At 39.1% G+C, this 19,267-nt stretch overlaps 2 pseudogenes; both read left to right on the forward strand.

Annotated features, from left to right (window-relative positions):
- The first annotated feature begins 1,270 nt into the window (after positions 1 to 1,270).
- On the forward strand, positions 1,271 to 1,370 carry LOC127789416 (small nucleolar RNA R71; annotated as a pseudogene).
- Positions 1,371 to 12,790: 11,420 nt separating this feature from the next.
- On the forward strand, positions 12,791 to 12,890 carry LOC127789417 (small nucleolar RNA R71; annotated as a pseudogene).
- The last annotated feature ends 6,377 nt before the right edge of the window (positions 12,891 to 19,267 follow it).

The following is a 19,267-nucleotide window of genomic DNA, read 5'->3' on the forward strand; positions in this document are numbered from 1 at the left end:
TTTAACAGTACACAAGTCTTTTAAGAATTTTGCATAAGATGGTGTCTGTTTGATTGCATCAAGTAGAGGAATGTTAATCCTCACCTGCTTGAACACTTCATAAATATCAGCATTTTGTTTTTCCCTCTTTGTTTGAGTAAGTCTTTGAGGGAATGGTGGTGCAGGGTTGCTCTTGAATTCTTCCACCTTATTTTTTTCTTTATCTTCCTTTTTTTTGTTTTCTAGTTTTTCCTCCAAAGCTGGAGCATTGTCATTTTTTATATTTTCATTTTGTTCTTCTTCTTGTGCATTAGGTTGGTTTGTCCTAGGGTCATCTGGTTTGTCAATTATTTTTCCATTCCTAAGGACAGTGACTGCTTGCACCTGCTCATGATTATAGTTCCCACTATTTGATGATTCCACTTGATTTGTTTGCCTCACGGGGTTGGGATTTGGTTGAGAAGGGAATTTCCCAGGTTCTCTCACAGTCAAAGTTTGAGTTAGCTTGGTTAGCTGACTCCTCATGTCCTCAATTGCCCTATTTGTTTGCTCTTGGAATTTTGCTGCCTGAGCATTGTTCCCCATCTGCCCTTGCATAAATTGTTGTAGAGTATCCTCTAGGGATCTCTTATGCAGTGGCTGATATGAGCCAGATGGTCCTTGGTTAGGTTGGTAGAGCTGTGGCTGAGGTTGTGGCTGTGGTTGTGAGGGAAATGGTTGGTGTGGCTGAGGTGCTGAATCATTTCTCCAAGAGAAATTTGGGTGGTTCCTAGAATTTGGATGGTAGGTGTTTGAGTTTGGGTTGTACCCTTGATAATTTCCACCCTGGTTCTGGTTTTGGTATATCCTACCCTCTGTTTGCCTTGGTTGTGAGTTTGAAGTTTGGCCATACAACACTTCTTTGAAAGCAGGGAGAGTTGGACACTCCTCTGTTCTATGGCTATTGGCTTCACACACTACACAATGCACCTCTATCTCATTGATAGCCTTCATTTTTTTCATCTCCAATTCTTCCATTTTCTTTGTCAACAGAGCTAATCTAGCACTGATGTCATCAGTTTCATTTAATTGGAGTTTTCCCTTTGGTTGTGGATTGTATTGGTCTCTCAAATCTCCCATGGTTAATGGCCCAACTTCCCAATTTCTAGAGTTTTCAGCTACATGGTCAAAGTATGCAACAGCCTCTTCAGGAGTTTTTTCATAAAAGTCACCATTACACATGGTGGACACCAGCATTTTCAAATTAGGAGTTAAGGCATTAAAGAAGAAACTAACTACCCGCCATTGTTCAAAGGCATGGTGTGGGCAAGAATGCAAGAGGTCCTTGAAACGTTCCCAAGTTTGAGCAAATGTTTCATTTGGTTTACAGACGAAATTCATCATTTGCCTTTGGAGTGATGCTGTTCTATTAGCTGGGAAGTATTTTTTTAGAAATTTTGTTTGCATCTCCCTCCAAGTTCCTATTGATCTGGGCTCTAGAGTCCCTAACCACATTTTTGCTTTATCCTTGAGTGAGAACGGGAAGAGTTTTAGTCTAACAGTGTCCTCATGAATATTTTGATCCCCACAGGTACCACATACCTCTTCAAAATCCCTCATGTGTGTATATGGATTTTCAGAATCCATACCATGAAATGTGGGGAGCATTTGTATGGTACCTGGTTTAAGGACAAATCGATGATGGTTTATTGGTAGGATTATGCAAGAGGGAGTGGTTTGCCTTGGAGGGTTCAAATAATCCCTGAGAGGTTTAATCTCATCAACATCATGTTCTCCATGATCACTCCCGTGAGCAGATAGGTTTTCATTTTGTTGAGACATTATGGATTGTAAAAGTGATATTTCAGTCTCTGATAAAGAATCTATAGAATGGTTTAACTGATGGCTTAAGATTCTACCAGATCTAAGTCTCATACAATTTGAATAATATGCAAACAGTTAAGAAAAAAAAAAAAAAAATTATTAAGAACAAAGTTACCCGTGGAGTGAATTTTTTTCTTCTGTTGTACCTCCCCGGCAACGGCGCCAAAATTTGGCTGCACTCCTCACCCTACAATTTAAATAGCGTTAATCAGTTTTGGATGTTCAGTGTTGAAATGGTGAGGAGGTTTAAACTCACCAGTGTGTGAGTGTAGTTGTAGCACAAATATAAATTCCGGACAAGTCCGGGTCGATTCACTGGGAGGTTTATTTAACAAAAGAATGGTTCATTCGGGTTGATTTATCCAAAGAGAGCTAAGTTTTCCTGATTGTGAAAAGGTTTTTTTTTGAATATTAAAAAGGTCTTGGGTTGAGGCGAGTTCAGAACCAATGCCTTATAAATCTCTTATAGTAATTTAAACAGCAATATTAATCTGAAATAAACAGAGGATCGTTTCGTAGTTATAATTCAAGATACGAATGATTCTTAGCTAAGCAACCCTCATACATGATATGATGGTTCTGGGTTAAGATATCACTGTAAATTTTATTATACTAGAGACTATGATTTGATCGTCTGAGCTTGGGTATATCTCATCTCCAATTCTAGCAACTTTCATACATGGCATGAGAGTTCTAAGTTAGGATGATGACCCAATCCAAACTCACAAAATCATTTATACACTCAACTCGAGTTTAACTCAGATAAATCTTGCATTCATCGAGGTTTGGCTTATCTTGAGATTCAAGAACATTGGACACTGTCCTCGCCTTAACCCAATATTAGATTTAGCTACTCATTTCCATTTTTAAAATAAATTGGCAGGAATTTAAATGACGGGAATTTAAAAGACAGTATTTAAAAGACTATTTTTTAACCGACCATATAGGCGGTATATAATTTAAAGACAATAATTGAAAGACTATTTTGACCGACCATATAGGCGGTATATAATTGAAAGATAATAATTGAAATTGCAAGAATTTAAAGGCAGAAATTAACCGACCATTTAGGCGGTGGATAATAAAGTAACAATAAATGACATAAGAATTTAAATAAGAAAAAGAAGAAGTAAGATTTGCAAGAGAAAATAAAAAAAGAACAAGAGCAATTAAAACAACTAAAATTTCATTCAAGAATAATCCTCTCTTACAAGTGCACCTAAGTGCTCTATTTATAGGCTAAAAGATGTAATGGAAACCACTTAATTATATAATTTAATAATACAAAATATCTAATTGATGATGTAAGCAATGATGTCATTTTAACCATGATGTAAGCAATGATGTCATCTTATCCCATGATGTAAGCGATGATGTCATCCTATCCCATGATGTAAGCGATGATGTCATCATATCCCATGATGTAAGCGATGATGTCATCATATCCCATGATGTAAGCGATGATGTCATCCTATTTGTGGGACTTGGGCTTTTCATGTTTTTGGGCTTTGGGCCTTCTTTGTGTTGGGCTTGAGCTTGGGCTTGGGCTTGGGCCTTCCTTGTGTTGGGCTTGAGCTTGGGCTTGGGCTTGTCTTATGTTGGATTCTATTTGATTGTTGGGCCAAGTGCACATGAAACATCCTCTAGACTCCATAGTTGGCCCATGATTTTGAGCAACAATAATGGGTAATCCAACGTCTTCGATTTATGCCCCTAATTAATTGTAGAAGACAGCTTTCTTGCTTCATCCTGTAATAATATATAATGCAAATAATTATTTATTTTAAGCATAATTATAAAGCTAAAATAGGGATATAATTCATTAGGATATAGGAAATATTGACCCTTATCACACCCCCCAACTTGAATATTGCTAGTCCCTTAGCAATTAGATTATACACCAGCCATGATCTAATCGCAATACTTGCATGAATATAAAAATTTCAAATTCGAAACCAAAATGCGTAGAGTAGAACATTCAAAATAAGTCGAACATTCAAAATTAGATTTATGGTTAAAGGTCATACAATCTTAGGAATGGCAATCAGGATGATCAATACACAGATTTACTCCCTCGAAGTTTTGACTTTAAACCTTACTATGGATTTTCCCTCTAATAAAACGATTCCTCAGGTGTACACACAAGGGGGTGCACCGTTATAAGAGTAAATGTATAACAAGTTCAAACTCGGTGTCATCCCAAATACAAAGAACGTATTTTTATGAAAGAACAGGGAAATTAACATAGCTTCATGACTGGAATAATGCCATAGATAAATAACTTCTGAATTTAAACAGAATTCCCTACTCCGAACTCGAATCTTGAGATCACATGATTTATAGCATCAAGAGAGACCAAACTAGGTTGTAATGGGGCTATGAGGTTAATACGGGTTGTCAAAGAAAAGGGTAAAGTGTGCAAATGGTGTGTCAGGATTTTTTTTTTTTTTTTTTTTTTTTTTTTGGCACTAATCTCAAATTAGACATATTTTTTTTTTTTCTTCAGCATTTATTTTGAAACACTCATGCTGAAAAGCTAAGAGAACTTCCTTTTTTTTTTTTTTTTCTTTTTTTTTTTTATATGAAAATACCGAGATAGACTGATTCCTAGAAACACACCAGGTTGGACAAACTTCATATGGTTACAGGTTTAGACGAAGGTAAGGAAAGAAATTGTGCTAAGAACAGCTCAAATGGGCTAGTAATGGAGGTTAATGTAAAGAAAGAAAAAGGTTAATAGGCCCAAATTGAAAGAAATTGCTCTCCCTATCATACTTCTATAAAACAATGTTACTCAGTCAACTAATTCAGAGTTTGAAACCAGCCAAATTCATCCGCTATCATACTAGACATTCAAAGCTAATTGATGCTTTGAAGCTATTGAAAAGATGAGATAAACAATAAAGCATATTTAGAGTAAGTGTTATTTCACTCAGAAGTAACGATTATCAGGCTCAAACACTCACTCGGGTAATAGTCTCTACTTCTGTTGAGGGATCATGCAGTGTGCTAATCAGCTAATTACCATTGCCTTTGACTTTATGACAGATAAACCAATTTCTAATTATTGAACACCCGATGCATGCAAATCGTCTATTCTAATTCCATACATATACGTTTTCAAATAAGAAATTAATGCATTCATGATTCATATTGCAAATTCAACTGGCTATCAGTGTACAATTCCAAAGCTTTAGGGATAGCATTATTTAAAGCACACACATTTTTTTTTTTATTTTTTTTTAATTCACACAAAACTACAAGCATGCAATTGCAAATTCACAGTTAAACATAGACCAGATAATTCATAAATATACCTTACTCCCCCCAACTTGAATTGCAGTAATAAAATAGGGTTGTTAGGAATACCTGTAACTCCATAAGTCCATAGATTTACTGTGAACTGCTAAAACTCAAACAAACAAATGAGCATACCATATATATATATTTTTATATTTTCACACCAAAATAAAAATTTCATACAAGTCATAAGATAAACAGAATGCGTCTCAAGAGTACAAAGTACTCCTTACTCAGCCATCTTATCATAGACTCGCCTAACAACATTCCACAGTTTTTTTATTTTTTTTTATTTTTATTTTTTTTATTTTTAAGAACACAAGAAAAGAAATTTTGTACAAGTCATAGGAGATGCGTCTCAAGAGTACAAAAAGTACTCCTTACTCAGCCATCTTATCATAGACTTGCCTTACAGGGATAATTCTAAATTAATCGAACCTTTTTGCCGCTTGTTTTTGATTGCCTTAGACCAATCTATCCGAGGCTCATAAGGATCGTGTTGTGGAACATAAGTATGTAATTTCTCTAGCAGCTCCTCGACGGTGGATGTAGAAATAAGAATCTTTCTTGCTGAAGGAGAAATGAACTGTTGGTCCACAGCCTGATCAATAAAAGAGAGCAACCCATCGAAAAAATGGTTAACATTTAAAAGTCCAATGGGTTTGGTATGCAGATTGCTCTTGGCCCAAGAGATTATACAGAAGATTTCTTCAAGTGTACCAAAACCTCCTGGTAAAGCGATGAAAGCGTCTGACTGATAAATCTTACAAGCCATGCGCTCAGACATAGAAGTCGTTTCTACAAGTTGACCGCGTGTAATCCCAGAAATACGTGGTTCAGCCAAAGGGATTGGCATTACACCTATCACATATGATTTTCCAAAAAGTGCAGCTTGTGAAACATAACCATTCAACCCACGATTTCCCCCTCCATATACCAAATTAATCTTTTTCTCTCCTAATTTTTGGCCTAGTTCGCTTGCTGCAAGTGCGTAACAAATATCACTCCCAAGTTGAGAGCCACAAAGTACACATATGGTTTTGATTCGACGAACTAACTGGCCTTCCATGTTTGTTTCTTTTGTATGCCCTGGAAAGAGGTTTGGTGATCAAAAGTAGCTATACAACAATTCAACAAGAAATAAATACAAACAAAAATCATGCGTATGTACAAGTAGTTGTGATTGTGGCTCACATCTTCCTCTGGTTTTACGTCCAGAAACGGCTTAAACACTTTCTATGAAGCGAGGATAAGCTTCCCATCCAATTTTCTTATAGATTGGCAAACAGGGTCGTTTTTAGTCAGATTCCCAAGACTATAGCGTTGGTGGTCACTTATGAACTGGGTCCATAAAGCAAGAAGTTCTCTTTGCACTATTCCACATGGATGCGTCTCAAGAGTCAATCGGATATCATCCAATGACTCCTTACTCAGTCCATCCTTTATGAAACTAATTTTATCTTCTCGATTTACGGACGTAAACCCCACAGATTTGCATCGAGTGTTACAGGTCCAACGAGCACACTTGTGACAACCATTCACTCTTTTAGCTCTTCGTTTCTTTGCAAAACTACTCTTCCCTAAGCCCGGGAAGTGCTTAAAACTAGGTGAAGTTTCGCCAGCTAATCGAACTTTTGCTTCGATCAGCCAACGAATATCTTCAGGGATGTTATTACGCATCAATATCCTAAGTCTTTCACACCTACCAATATAAATTTGTTTCAAATCATTCATTGGGAGAGATGGATAGTACTTGCGGATTTTTGATAGTTGAAGATCCATTTTTTTTTTTTTTAAATCAAAAGACAACTATAATAAGAGAAAAGTAGAAACTATAAATCTTACAAAATGAACGAAAATACCTGATCGAAGAACAACACGAAGGAGAGGAAACTGAGCTTGCTTGCAGAAGTGTGGTTTGGCTCATACAGATATGGAGTCTCTTATAGAGCAATGGGTGTCACTATTCTATACTTGGCTCGAGGCACGCCATAATTGTAGGGTCAGGCGCGTCTATTTTTTTCAATGCTCGGTGCCTCATTTTTCAACATTTGGCAGTGCGCCTCTTCCTTTATAGGACAGTGTGATTGCACTGCCCGAGAAAATGGCCGCCACCAGCGCCAATTTTGTCTCTCTCAATTCAAATTTTTTTTTATTATATATATATATATTTTTTTTTCTTTTTTTTTTTTTTTTGTTTTTTTGGTTTTTTTTTTTTTTTGAAATATATATATATATTTTTTTAGTTTTTATTTTTATTTATTTTTTTATTTTTTTAATTTTTGGGGTTAGTTAAATTTTTTTTTTTTTTTTTTTTTTTTTTTTTTAGGTGCTTAATAAAATCATATATACCACACAAAGCATTATTATCGAGTCAAACAAAATTACTTGCACAATAGATTAAATTCAAACACCAATAAATTCCTAAGTACACCTTACCCCCCAACTTGAATTGCGCATTGTCCTCAATCGGCAATAAAAGGATAGAGGATAGGCATACCTGGCGATCTTCAATGCATGAACTCGTATGCAAAAATTTTTATTTAGATTGCACACAGAGAAACACTATTTAAGTAATGCAGAAAAGAAACAAATTTTTATATACTTTTTTTTTTTTTTTTTTTTTTTCAAATCTAGAAACATCCATTTAACCTAAATGGAAAGGTGGTCTTTTAACGTCAGATTCCCAGACGAATGTGTTCCTAAAGGTCACTCAACCATTGATGGTGGATCACCCAACTCCACCATTTCTTCATTTCCTTCAACAAGTTCTTTCTCAGCTATGCCTAGATATGGTTTCAGCCTTTGACCATTCACTTTAAAACATTGTCCAGACTCTTTGATTTCAATTTCTATTGCCCCATATTCTGATATGGTCTTGATTGTATAGGGTCCTGTCCATTTTGATCTCAACTTCCCTGGGAACAAATGAAGCCTTGAGTTGTAGAGAAGCACCTGCTGACCAACATGAAATTTTTTTCTGTTGATGTGTTGGTCATGCAACTTTTTCATATGCAACTTAGACAATTTGGCATTTTCAAATGCCTCATCCCTAAGTTCTTCAAGTTCATTAAGTTGTAATTTCCTATTAAGGCTCACTTCTGTTGATTCCTCATTAATCTTCCTAATGGCCCAGTAGGCTTTGTGCTCTATTTCAACTGGTAAATGACATGGCTTGCCATATACCAACCTGTAGGGAGACATGCCTAGAATGGTCTTGTAAGCAGTTCTATAGGCCCAAAGTGCATCAATCAACCTCAAGGACCAATCCTTGCGATTAGAATTGACTGTTTTCTCTAAAATCCTTTTTATCTCCCTATTGGCCAATTCAGCTTGGCCATTGGTTTGAGGGTGATATGGGGTTGCAACCTTGTGGACTACTCCATATTTTCTCATTAATTCAGCCACTGGTTTGTTGCAGAAATGAGAACCTCCATCACTTATGATGGCCCTAGGCATTCCAAACCTACTAAAAATATTTTCTTTCAAAAACTTCATTACAACCCGATGATCGTTTGTTCTTGTTGGGATTGCTTCTACCCACTTGGACACATAGTCAACAGCTAACAAGATGTACTCGTGTCCACCTGAATTAACAAATGGTCCCATGAAGTCTATTCCCCAACAATCAAAAATTTCTAACACCTGAATGGGTTGTAAGGGCATCATATTCCTCTTGGTTAGGCTTCCTAGCCTTTGGCATCTATCACATGAACTACAGAACTGATGCACATCTCTAAACATGGTAGGCCAAAAGAATCCACTTTGTAAGATCTTGGCCAATGTTTTTCTTGTGGAGAAATGACCTCCACAAGCAAGAGTATGACAAAAATTCAAAACACTCTGTTGCTCATGCTCGGGGATGCACCTTCTTAAAATTTGGTCAGCACAATACTTAAATAAGTAAGGGTCATCCCAGAAATAAGTCCTAACCTTCCTAAAGAATTTTTGTTTATCTAGCTTGGTCCAATGATTTGGAATTAGACCGGTGGCTAGATAGTTGGCCAGATCTGCATACCATGGTGTAACAGAGGTTGAGGTATCATTGATAAGGAAGAGTTGTTCATCTGGAAAGGTGTCCCTGATTGGTTCCTTGTCTAGATTAAGGTCTTGGCATGGAAGTCTAGACAAATGGTCTGCCACCACATTTTCTACTCCCTTTTTATCTTTGATTTCTATGTTGAATTCTTGGAGTAACAAAATCCACCTAATAAGACGCGGTTTGGCGTCTTGTTTGGTGAGCAAGTATTTCAAAGCAGCATGGTCAGTGAAAACAATGACCAATGACCCCACCAGATATGATCTGAACTTCTCTAATGCAAACACTACTGCCAATAATTCCTTCTCAGTTGTTGTGTAATTCTTTTGCGCTTCATTGAGGGTTTTACTGGCATAGTAGATGACATAAGGTTTTTTATCTTTTCTTTGCCCTAGGACTGCTCCTACAGCATAATCACTTGCATCACACATGAGTTCAAAGGGCAATGACCAATCTGGTGGTTGAATAATGGGGGCTGAGATGAGAGCATTTCTTAACCTCTCAAAAGAGGTTTGACAAGATGATGTCCACTCAAATGGAACATCTTGGGAGAGCAAATTACACAGAGGCCGGGCTATGCTGCTAAAAGATGCTATGAATCTCCTATAGAACCCAGCATGCCCAAGGAAAGACCTGATGTCCTTAACACTCTTAGGGACTGGTAATTTTTGGATGGCTTCAACTTTGGCTTTGTCCACCTCCATTCCCTTAGCAGAGACAATATGCCTTAGGACTATACCTTGTTTGACCATGAAATGACATTTTTCCCAGTTAAGCACAAGGTGGGTTTCTTCACAACGAGCTAGAACTCTCTCTAAATTCTCTAAACATGCCTCAAAACTAGCTCCATAGACAGAGAAATCATCCATAAAAACCTCCACAATGTGTTCTGTCATCTCACTAAAAATACTCATCACACACCTTTGGAAGGTGGCAGGGGCATTGCATAGTCCAAAAGGCATACGTCTATAGGCAAATGTCCCAAATGGACATGTGAAAGTGGTCTTTTCCTGGTCCTCTAGGGCAATGTCAATCTGGTTATATCCTGAATAACCATCAAGGAAACAATAGAATGCTTGTCCAGCTATTCTTTCAAGGACTTGGTCCAAGAACGGCAATGGAAAATGGTCTTTTCTAGTCATTGCATTGAGTTTTCTGTAATCAATGCACACTCTCCATCCGGTTTGGATGCGAGTAGGGATCAACTCATTCTTTTCATTTCTCACCACTGTGACTCCAGACCTTTTTGGGACCACTTGAGTGGGGCTGACCCACTTTGAATCAGAGATGGGGTATATAATACCCGCATCCAGCAACTTTAGCACTTCTTTCCTAACCACCTCTTTCATGTTAGGATTGAGTCTCCTCTGCATTTGCCTAACAGGTTTAGCATCCTCCTCTAGAAATATCCTATGAGTGCAAGTCAAAGGACTAATTCCATGCAAGTCTGAGATGGTCCAACCTAAGGCTTTTTTATGAGCTCTCAGAATGTTTATCAGCTGAATTTCCTGTTGGGATGTCAAACTTGAAGAGATGACTACGGGGAGTGTGTTCTCATCACCTAGAAATGCATATTTTAACTCACTTGGCAAAGGTTTCATTTCAGGTGTGGGTGAGGTATTATCAGATTGTGACTCCTCATTGTTCAGAGAACCCAATGGTTCTGATTTGGGAATCCATTGAGCCACAGGCATTGCTTCTTCCTCCCTAGTGTTCTCTAATTCTTTTAACTTTCTCTCTTCTTGATCTTCTTCCATAGATTTGTTCAAAAATTCTTTTGCAAAATAGTCCCCAGCTAATGTTTGAACCAAATCTACTTCCTCCACCTCATTCTCAGCTATGTGTTGTTTGGAAACTCTAAAGATATTCATCTCTACAGTCATGTTTCCAAATGATAACTTAAGTATTCCATTCCTACAATTAATTATGGCATTTGAAGTTGCTAGGAATGGTCTACCAAGAATGACTGGAACAGGGGGTTGAGGGCCTTGATGGGGTTGTGTGTCCAAGACTATAAAATCAACAGGGAAGTAAAATTTGTCCACCTGCACTAATACATCCTCCACTATCCCCCTAGGGACTTTGATTGACCTATCAGCAAGCTGTAGGGTAACTCTTGTTGGCTTGAGTTCTCCTAAGCCCAGTTGCTGATATACACTATAAGGAAGCAAATTGACACTTGCTCCTAGATCTAAGAGTGCTTGGTCCACCCTCTGGCTTCCAATTATGCAAGAAATGGTTGGGCTACCAGGGTCTTTGTACTTAGGAGGTGTTTTAAGTTGCAGGATGGAACTCACCTGTTCGGTTAAGAATGCTTTCTCCTTGATGTTGATCTTTCTTTTAACAGTACACAAGTCTTTTAAGAATTTTGCATAAGATGGTGTCTGTTTGATTGCATCAAGTAGAGGAATGTTAATCCTCACCTGCTTGAACACTTCATAAATATCAGCATTTTGTTTTTCCCTCTTTGTTTGAGTAAGTCTTTGAGGGAATGGTGGTGCAGGGTTGCTCTTGAATTCTTCCACCTTATTTTTTTCTTTATCTTCCTTTTTTTTGTTTTCAAGTTTTTCCTCCAAAGCTGGAGCATTGTCATTTTTTATATTTTCATTTTGTTCTTCTTCTTGTGCATTAGGTTGGTTTGTCCTAGGGTCATCTGGTTTGTCAATTATTTTTCCATTCCTAAGGACAGTGACTGCTTGCACCTGCTCATGATTATAGTTCCCACTATTTGATGATTCCACTTGATTTGTTTGCCTCACGGGGTTGGGATTTGGTTGAGAAGGGAATTTCCCAGGTTCTCTCACAGTCAAAGTTTGAGTTAGCTTGGTTAGCTGACTCCTCATGTCCTCAATTGCCCTATTTGTTTGCTCTTGGAATTTTGCTGCCTGAGCATTGTTCCCCATCTGCCCTTGCATAAATTGTTGTAGAGTATCCTCTAGGGATCTCTTATGCAGTGGCTGATATGAGCCAGATGGTCCTTGGTTAGGTTGGTAGAGCTGTGGCTGAGGTTGTGGCTGTGGTTGTGAGGGAAATGGTTGGTGTGGCTGAGGTGCTGAATCATTTCTCCAAGAGAAATTTGGGTGGTTCCTAGAATTTGGATGGTAGGTGTTTGAGTTTGGGTTGTACCCTTGATAATTTCCACCCTGGTTCTGGTTTTGGTATATCCTACCCTCTGTTTGCCTTGGTTGTGAGTTTGAAGTTTGGCCATACAACACTTCTTTGAAAGCAGGGAGAGTTGGACACTCCTCTGTTCTATGGCTATTGGCTTCACACACTACACAATGCACCTCTATCTCATTGATAGCCTTCATTTTTTTCATCTCCAATTCTTCCATTTTCTTTGTCAACAGAGCTAATCTAGCACTGATGTCATCAGTTTCATTTAATTGGAGTTTTCCCTTTGGTTGTGGATTGTATTGGTCTCTCAAATCTCCCATGGTTAATGGCCCAACTTCCCAATTTCTAGAGTTTTCAGCTACATGGTCAAAGTATGCAACAGCCTCTTCAGGAGTTTTTTCATAAAAGTCACCATTACACATGGTGGACACCAGCATTTTCAAATTAGGAGTTAAGGCATTAAAGAAGAAACTAACTACCCGCCATTGTTCAAAGGCATGGTGTGGGCAAGAATGCAAGAGGTCCTTGAAACGTTCCCAAGTTTGAGCAAATGTTTCATTTGGTTTACAGACGAAATTCATCATTTGCCTTTGGAGTGATGCTGTTCTATTAGCTGGGAAGTATTTTTTTAGAAATTTTGTTTGCATCTCCCTCCAAGTTCCTATTGATCTGGGCTCTAGAGTCCCTAACCACATTTTTGCTTTATCCTTGAGTGAGAACGGGAAGAGTTTTAGTCTAACAGTGTCCTCATGAATATTTTGATCCCCACAGGTACCACATACCTCTTCAAAATCCCTCATGTGTGTATATGGATTTTCAGAATCCATACCATGAAATGTGGGGAGCATTTGTATGGTACCTGGTTTAAGGACAAATCGATGATGGTTTATTGGTAGGATTATGCAAGAGGGAGTGGTTTGCCTTGGAGGGTTCAAATAATCCCTGAGAGGTTTAATCTCATCAACATCATGTTCTCCATGATCACTCCCGTGAGCAGATAGGTTTTCATTTTGTTGAGACATTATGGATTGTAAAAGTGATATTTCAGTCTCTGATAAAGAATCTATAGAATGGTTTAACTGATGGCTTAAGATTCTACCAGATCTAAGTCTCATACAATTTGAATAATATGCAAACAGTTAAGAAAAAAAAAAAAAAAATTATTAAGAACAAAGTTACCCGTGGAGTGAATTTTTTTCTTCTGTTGTACCTCCCCGGCAACGGCGCCAAAATTTGGCTGCACTCCTCACCCTACAATTTAAATAGCGTTAATCAGTTTTGGATGTTCAGTGTTGAAATGGTGAGGAGGTTTAAACTCACCAGTGTGTGAGTGTAGTTGTAGCACAAATATAAATTCCGGACAAGTCCGGGTCGATTCACTGGGAGGTTTATTTAACAAAAGAATGGTTCATTCGGGTTGATTTATCCAAAGAGAGCTAAGTTTTCCTGATTGTGAAAAGGTTTTTTTTTGAATATTAAAAAGGTCTTGGGTTGAGGCGAGTTCAGAACCAATGCCTTATAAATCTCTTATAGTAATTTAAACAGCAATATTAATCTGAAATAAACAGAGGATCGTTTCGTAGTTATAATTCAAGATACGAATGATTCTTAGCTAAGCAACCCTCATACATGATATGATGGTTCTGGGTTAAGATATCACTGTAAATTTTATTATACTAGAGACTATGATTTGATCGTCTGAGCTTGGGTATATCTCATCTCCAATTCTAGCAACTTTCATACATGGCATGAGAGTTCTAAGTTAGGATGATGACCCAATCCAAACTCACAAAATCATTTATACACTCAACTCGAGTTTAACTCAGATAAATCTTGCATTCATCGAGGTTTGGCTTATCTTGAGATTCAAGAACATTGGACACTGTCCTCGCCTTAACCCAATATTAGATTTAGCTACTCATTTCCATTTTTAAAATAAATTGGCAGGAATTTAAATGACGGGAATTTAAAAGACAGTATTTAAAAGACTATTTTTTAACCGACCATATAGGCGGTATATAATTTAAAGACAATAATTGAAAGACTATTTTGACCGACCATATAGGCGGTATATAATTGAAAGATAATAATTGAAATTGCAAGAATTTAAAGGCAGAAATTAACCGACCATTTAGGCGGTGGATAATAAAGTAACAATAAATGACATAAGAATTTAAATAAGAAAAAGAAGAAGTAAGATTTGCAAGAGAAAATAAAAAAAGAACAAGAGCAATTAAAACAACTAAAATTTCATTCAAGAATAATCCTCTCTTACAAGTGCACCTAAGTGCTCTATTTATAGGCTAAAAGATGTAATGGAAACCACTTAATTATATAATTTAATAATACAAAATATCTAATTGATGATGTAAGCAATGATGTCATTTTAACCATGATGTAAGCAATGATGTCATCTTATCCCATGATGTAAGCGATGATGTCATCATATCCCATGATGTAAGCGATGATGTCATCATATCCCATGATGTAAGCGATGATGTCATCCTATTTGTGGGACTTGGGCTTTTCATGTTTTTGGGCTTTGGGCCTTCTTTGTGTTGGGCTTGAGCTTGGGCTTGGGCTTGGGCCTTCCTTGTGTTGGGCTTGAGCTTGGGCTTGGGCTTGTCTTATGTTGGATTCTATTTGATTGTTGGGCCAAGTGCACATGAAACATCCTCTAGACTCCATAGTTGGCCCATGATTTTGAGCAACAATAATGGGTAATCCAACGTCTTCGATTTATGCCCCTAATTAATTGTAGAAGACAGCTTTCTTGCTTCATCCTGTAATAATATATAATGCAAATAATTATTTATTTTAAGCATAATTATAAAGCTAAAATAGGGATATAATTCATTAGGATATAGGAAATATTGACCCTTATCAATATATCGGTTTGCTCTGACAAATAAATCGGCCAGGGATGTTGGAGGGTCTAAAGAAAGTGATTCTTGAAGAGAGGCGAGGCATGTCCCTTGGAGCATAGCAGATACTACCACTTGAGCCGGCAAGTCTGGGATTTCAAGAGTAGCATTGCGAAATCTATCCACAAATTGACGTAAGGATTCCTTATTCCCTTGTCGTATGCTGAGCAAATAGGTGGCATCCTTTTTTCTTCTACTGTTAATCATGAAAGCCTTGGTAAATTCTATTTTAAGCTACCCAAATGATGAAATAGAGGCTTCTGGAAGGCTGTTGAACCATGTTCGAGCATGTCCTGATAACGTTAAGGAAAATGCTCGGCACATCACGTCATCGTCCCATCCGTTCAATATCATCAGAGACTCGTAATTCTGAACATGATCATATGGGTCATCCTTGCCGGAATAGGGGGTGATCTGAGGCATCTTGAATTTTCGAGGCAGAGGTCTTTCTAATATATCTGCAGTAAAAGGACATTTTCTATGCTGGTGCTCTTCTGTTGTCGGGATTAATTTTTTCTTCTCAAGCACCTCTTCTACTACTCTTTTCATGTCATCACGCATACTAGCTGTCGTCTGGTTGTCATGTCTTGTTGGTGTACTGGCCACTGTTTCGTGATACCTCCGCCTTTGAGGGCTTCTGGTCCTGTTTTCCATTCTTGGGTTTTCATTTTTTCGAGGCATGGAATGAGGGATCCTTCTTGGAGGTGGTGACCTGGGTCTACCCTAGCGTGGAGGCGTAGATCGTGAATGTGAATCGGGAGTAGCCTCTTGATAGGAATCTGCCCCTACCTCGGGTTGAGGTTCAAGAGGTGGCATAAACTTTTTTAGAGTATCTGGCAGCGTCCCTCCGGGTATCATACTTTGGAGTACACCAGCCATGTCTCGTAGTGCTTGTATGCCTTCAACGTGTTGTTGTCTCAATGCTTCGTACTCTTCCCACGGGACCGTACGTGGTGGCTGTCGTGAGGTCCCAGCTTGATCAGTAGGAAGTGATCTTGAGCCCATGTTAAGTGGAGGTGGGATTGATTGATCCCCCATCTGTTGGTTTGGAGAAATGGAGCGATCACCTCCTTGCGTTTGAGCGTTATGAGGGGGAGGATGATGTTGCTGAGAATTGTGAATAGTGGGAGGCGCTCCCTGTTGCTGAGAGTTTCGCGGTGGCAGGCGTGTCTCTACGCCTTGAGAGAGAGTTCGTCTGTGTCCTCGAGTGTTTGCCATTCTTAAGTTAACTTTTTGTCTTGCGTTTCTCACAGACGGTGCCAATTGTTGTTGCCAAAATACAACTGTAACATCCTGCTCGAGCGATAGGAAGCACCAGAACAACTTATCCTAATGGGCCTACACGAACTTCCCAGGGGGGTCACCCATCCCTGGATTACCCCAGGTCAAGCACGCTTAACTTGGGAGTTCTTTGCCAACATTCAGCCCAAACGGTATCTAGCTGGTGTTGTTTTCTTCCTTACACTATCCTCGATATATACTAACTTCTCTGGGCTCTTGGGGTATTACATTCTCTCCCCCTTGAGCACATGACGTCCTCGTCCTGCGACCTTACAACCGGTCCCAGATCTCCCCCCGATGCATGGCCGATGTGGGATTCGCCTAAGGTGCCTACACGCACCCCTCCTCGGGGACTCAGCGTCCTCGCTGAGGTTTGCCCCACCATCGCGCTCAGAGGCTCGGGGGTCGGCTCTGATACCATTTGTAACATCCCGCTCGAGCGATAGGAAGGATCGGAACAACTTATCCTAATGGGCCTACACGAACTTCCCAAGGGGGTCACCCATCCCTGGATTACCCCAGGTCAAGCACGCTTAACTTGGGAGTTCTTTGCCAACATTCAGCCCAAAAGGTATCCAGTTGGTGTTGTTTCCTTCCTTACACTATCCTCGATATATACTAACTTCTCTGGGCTCTTGGGGTATTACAACAACAATCTATTTTTAATTGAGGAGAGACGCAAGAGTCTTGGGAGTCGTATCTTTGCTGATGAAAATCTGGACAAGCAATTGGATCTGATAAAGATCCAGATCTGATAGTCTGATAGGGCTGATGATCTAGTGGCCCAAAATGATCAGGTGACCCAAAATGATCAGGTGACCCAAAATAACCGAGTGGCCTTGGTGACCGAGTGACCTAAGGGTGACGAGTGGCCTTGGTGACCGAGTGACCTGAGGGTGACGAGTGGCCCTGGTGACCGAGTGACCTGAGGGTGACGAGTGGCCTTGATGATCGAGTGACCTGGGGGTGACGAGTGGCCTTGACGACCGAGTGACCTGAGGGTGACGAGTGGCCTTGGTGATTGAGCGACCTGAGGGTGACGAGTGGCCTTGGTGACCGAGTGACCTGAGGGTGACGAGTGGCCTTGACCGAGTGACCTTGGTGACCGAGTGGCCTACAAAACGAGAGCACGGTTAGGACGCGGGTGGGGTCCCCGCGTAAACCCTCCGATGCTTAAGTCAAAATCTTGAGAGAAAATGAGAAAAGTATACTTCTATTACTCAAAATTGCGTACCGCATGATGAATGTGGGTTTCGTATTTATAGTGAAGGAGAGAGAGAGGCGTCGCGATTTTCTCGGCGGAAATCTCGCGGCCCATTACGGAAATATCGCAATGCTCATCATCTGGCGCGAATGGGGGAATTCGGCTGGATCGGCTATCTTGAAGGGTCACTCGGTCATGCCGAGTGACCACAACTCGATGAAGCTAAGTTCGGGGAGGGATCACTCGGTACGACCGAGTGACCCTCTCCACTCGGTTGGGCCGAGTGGTCGGGAAAACCACTCGGCAATCGAGTGGTCACGGCCACTCGGCCTAGCTGAGTGGTCTCAGCCACTCGGTTGTGCCGAGTGGTCTTAGCCACTCGGCCCAGCCGAGTGGTCTCATCCACTCGGTTGTGCCGAGTGGGCTCCCACCCGGCACGGCCGAGCGGGTCTTCCTTGGCCTTTAACTTTAACTTTGATTTGTCTTCTATTGGGGCCCACATTCGATCACAGATCCATTTCGCCCTCCCGGGCATATCATATATAAATCTCATGAAACCATGGTGATCAAAAAATCTCATAAACCATGGTGATAAAAAATCGAAATCTCACATAAAATTATTATCATATAAGACATTTTTAATTCAATTCAACATATCTATGAAATATATAATCATACAATTTTATTTAAAAATAAAATTTCTCTTTTTTGAAATCTTAAATCATATTATTAAGTTCTAATTATATATAGTTAAATAATTAGATATATTATTTTTTAAATTTTAGCTTCCTCTATAACAAATTATTCATAACATCAATTAACTCCTAAAATTTATGCAAAAACAAAAATTCGACTATGAACTTTGGCGACAACTTCATTACCATTCGAGCAGGCTTTTTCAACGACGACTTGGTGGATCGAACTGTTGGCGATTTTGTTAGGAAACATGATCCAGGGGCTCATCTCGCCGAATCTCATCAGTGATTTCAGGGAGAATTGTTGTTTCGTTAAGGAAAATGGATTTGGGAGTAAGGGGAAGCGGCTCACCAAGTGGGAACTTTGGAGGATTGGTTAAGAGTTGAGGAAATAAAAATAGACTCACTAAGGGTTTGTATCATATTATTAAGTTACAAGCTTCCCCTTGAGGCATTTTGAGTGTTTTTAATGTTGTATGGATGTTGGTATGAATCGACAAACCCTGGCTTAAGGGCTTGTATCATATTATTAAGGGTATGCCTCTTGAGTAATTCAGATCCCCTAACCCCCCCCCCCCACCAAAATAAAATATAATAATGAAACATATGATTTTTCAGATCAATATCGTTCCCAGGTTTAATCGCCCAATTAAACCCGGGATGGGTAACTAAACCCGTTGAATTGTAAACTTCCAAATATATATATATATATATATATTTTATAAATTTACTACTATAAATCCTTGGTTTCCAATAGCACTTAAATGATCTATGGTGAAATGAAATTACGTTAACTGTGTTAATTGAGCCTACATTTCACCAAGATGATAATAGCATATTAAATGATCAAATGATCATTAACTTC

The sequence above is a fragment of the Diospyros lotus genome, chromosome 13, assembly GCF_014633365.1.
Source record: "Diospyros lotus cultivar Yz01 chromosome 13, ASM1463336v1, whole genome shotgun sequence".
Lineage (NCBI taxonomy): Eukaryota > Viridiplantae > Streptophyta > Magnoliopsida > Ericales > Ebenaceae > Diospyros > Diospyros lotus.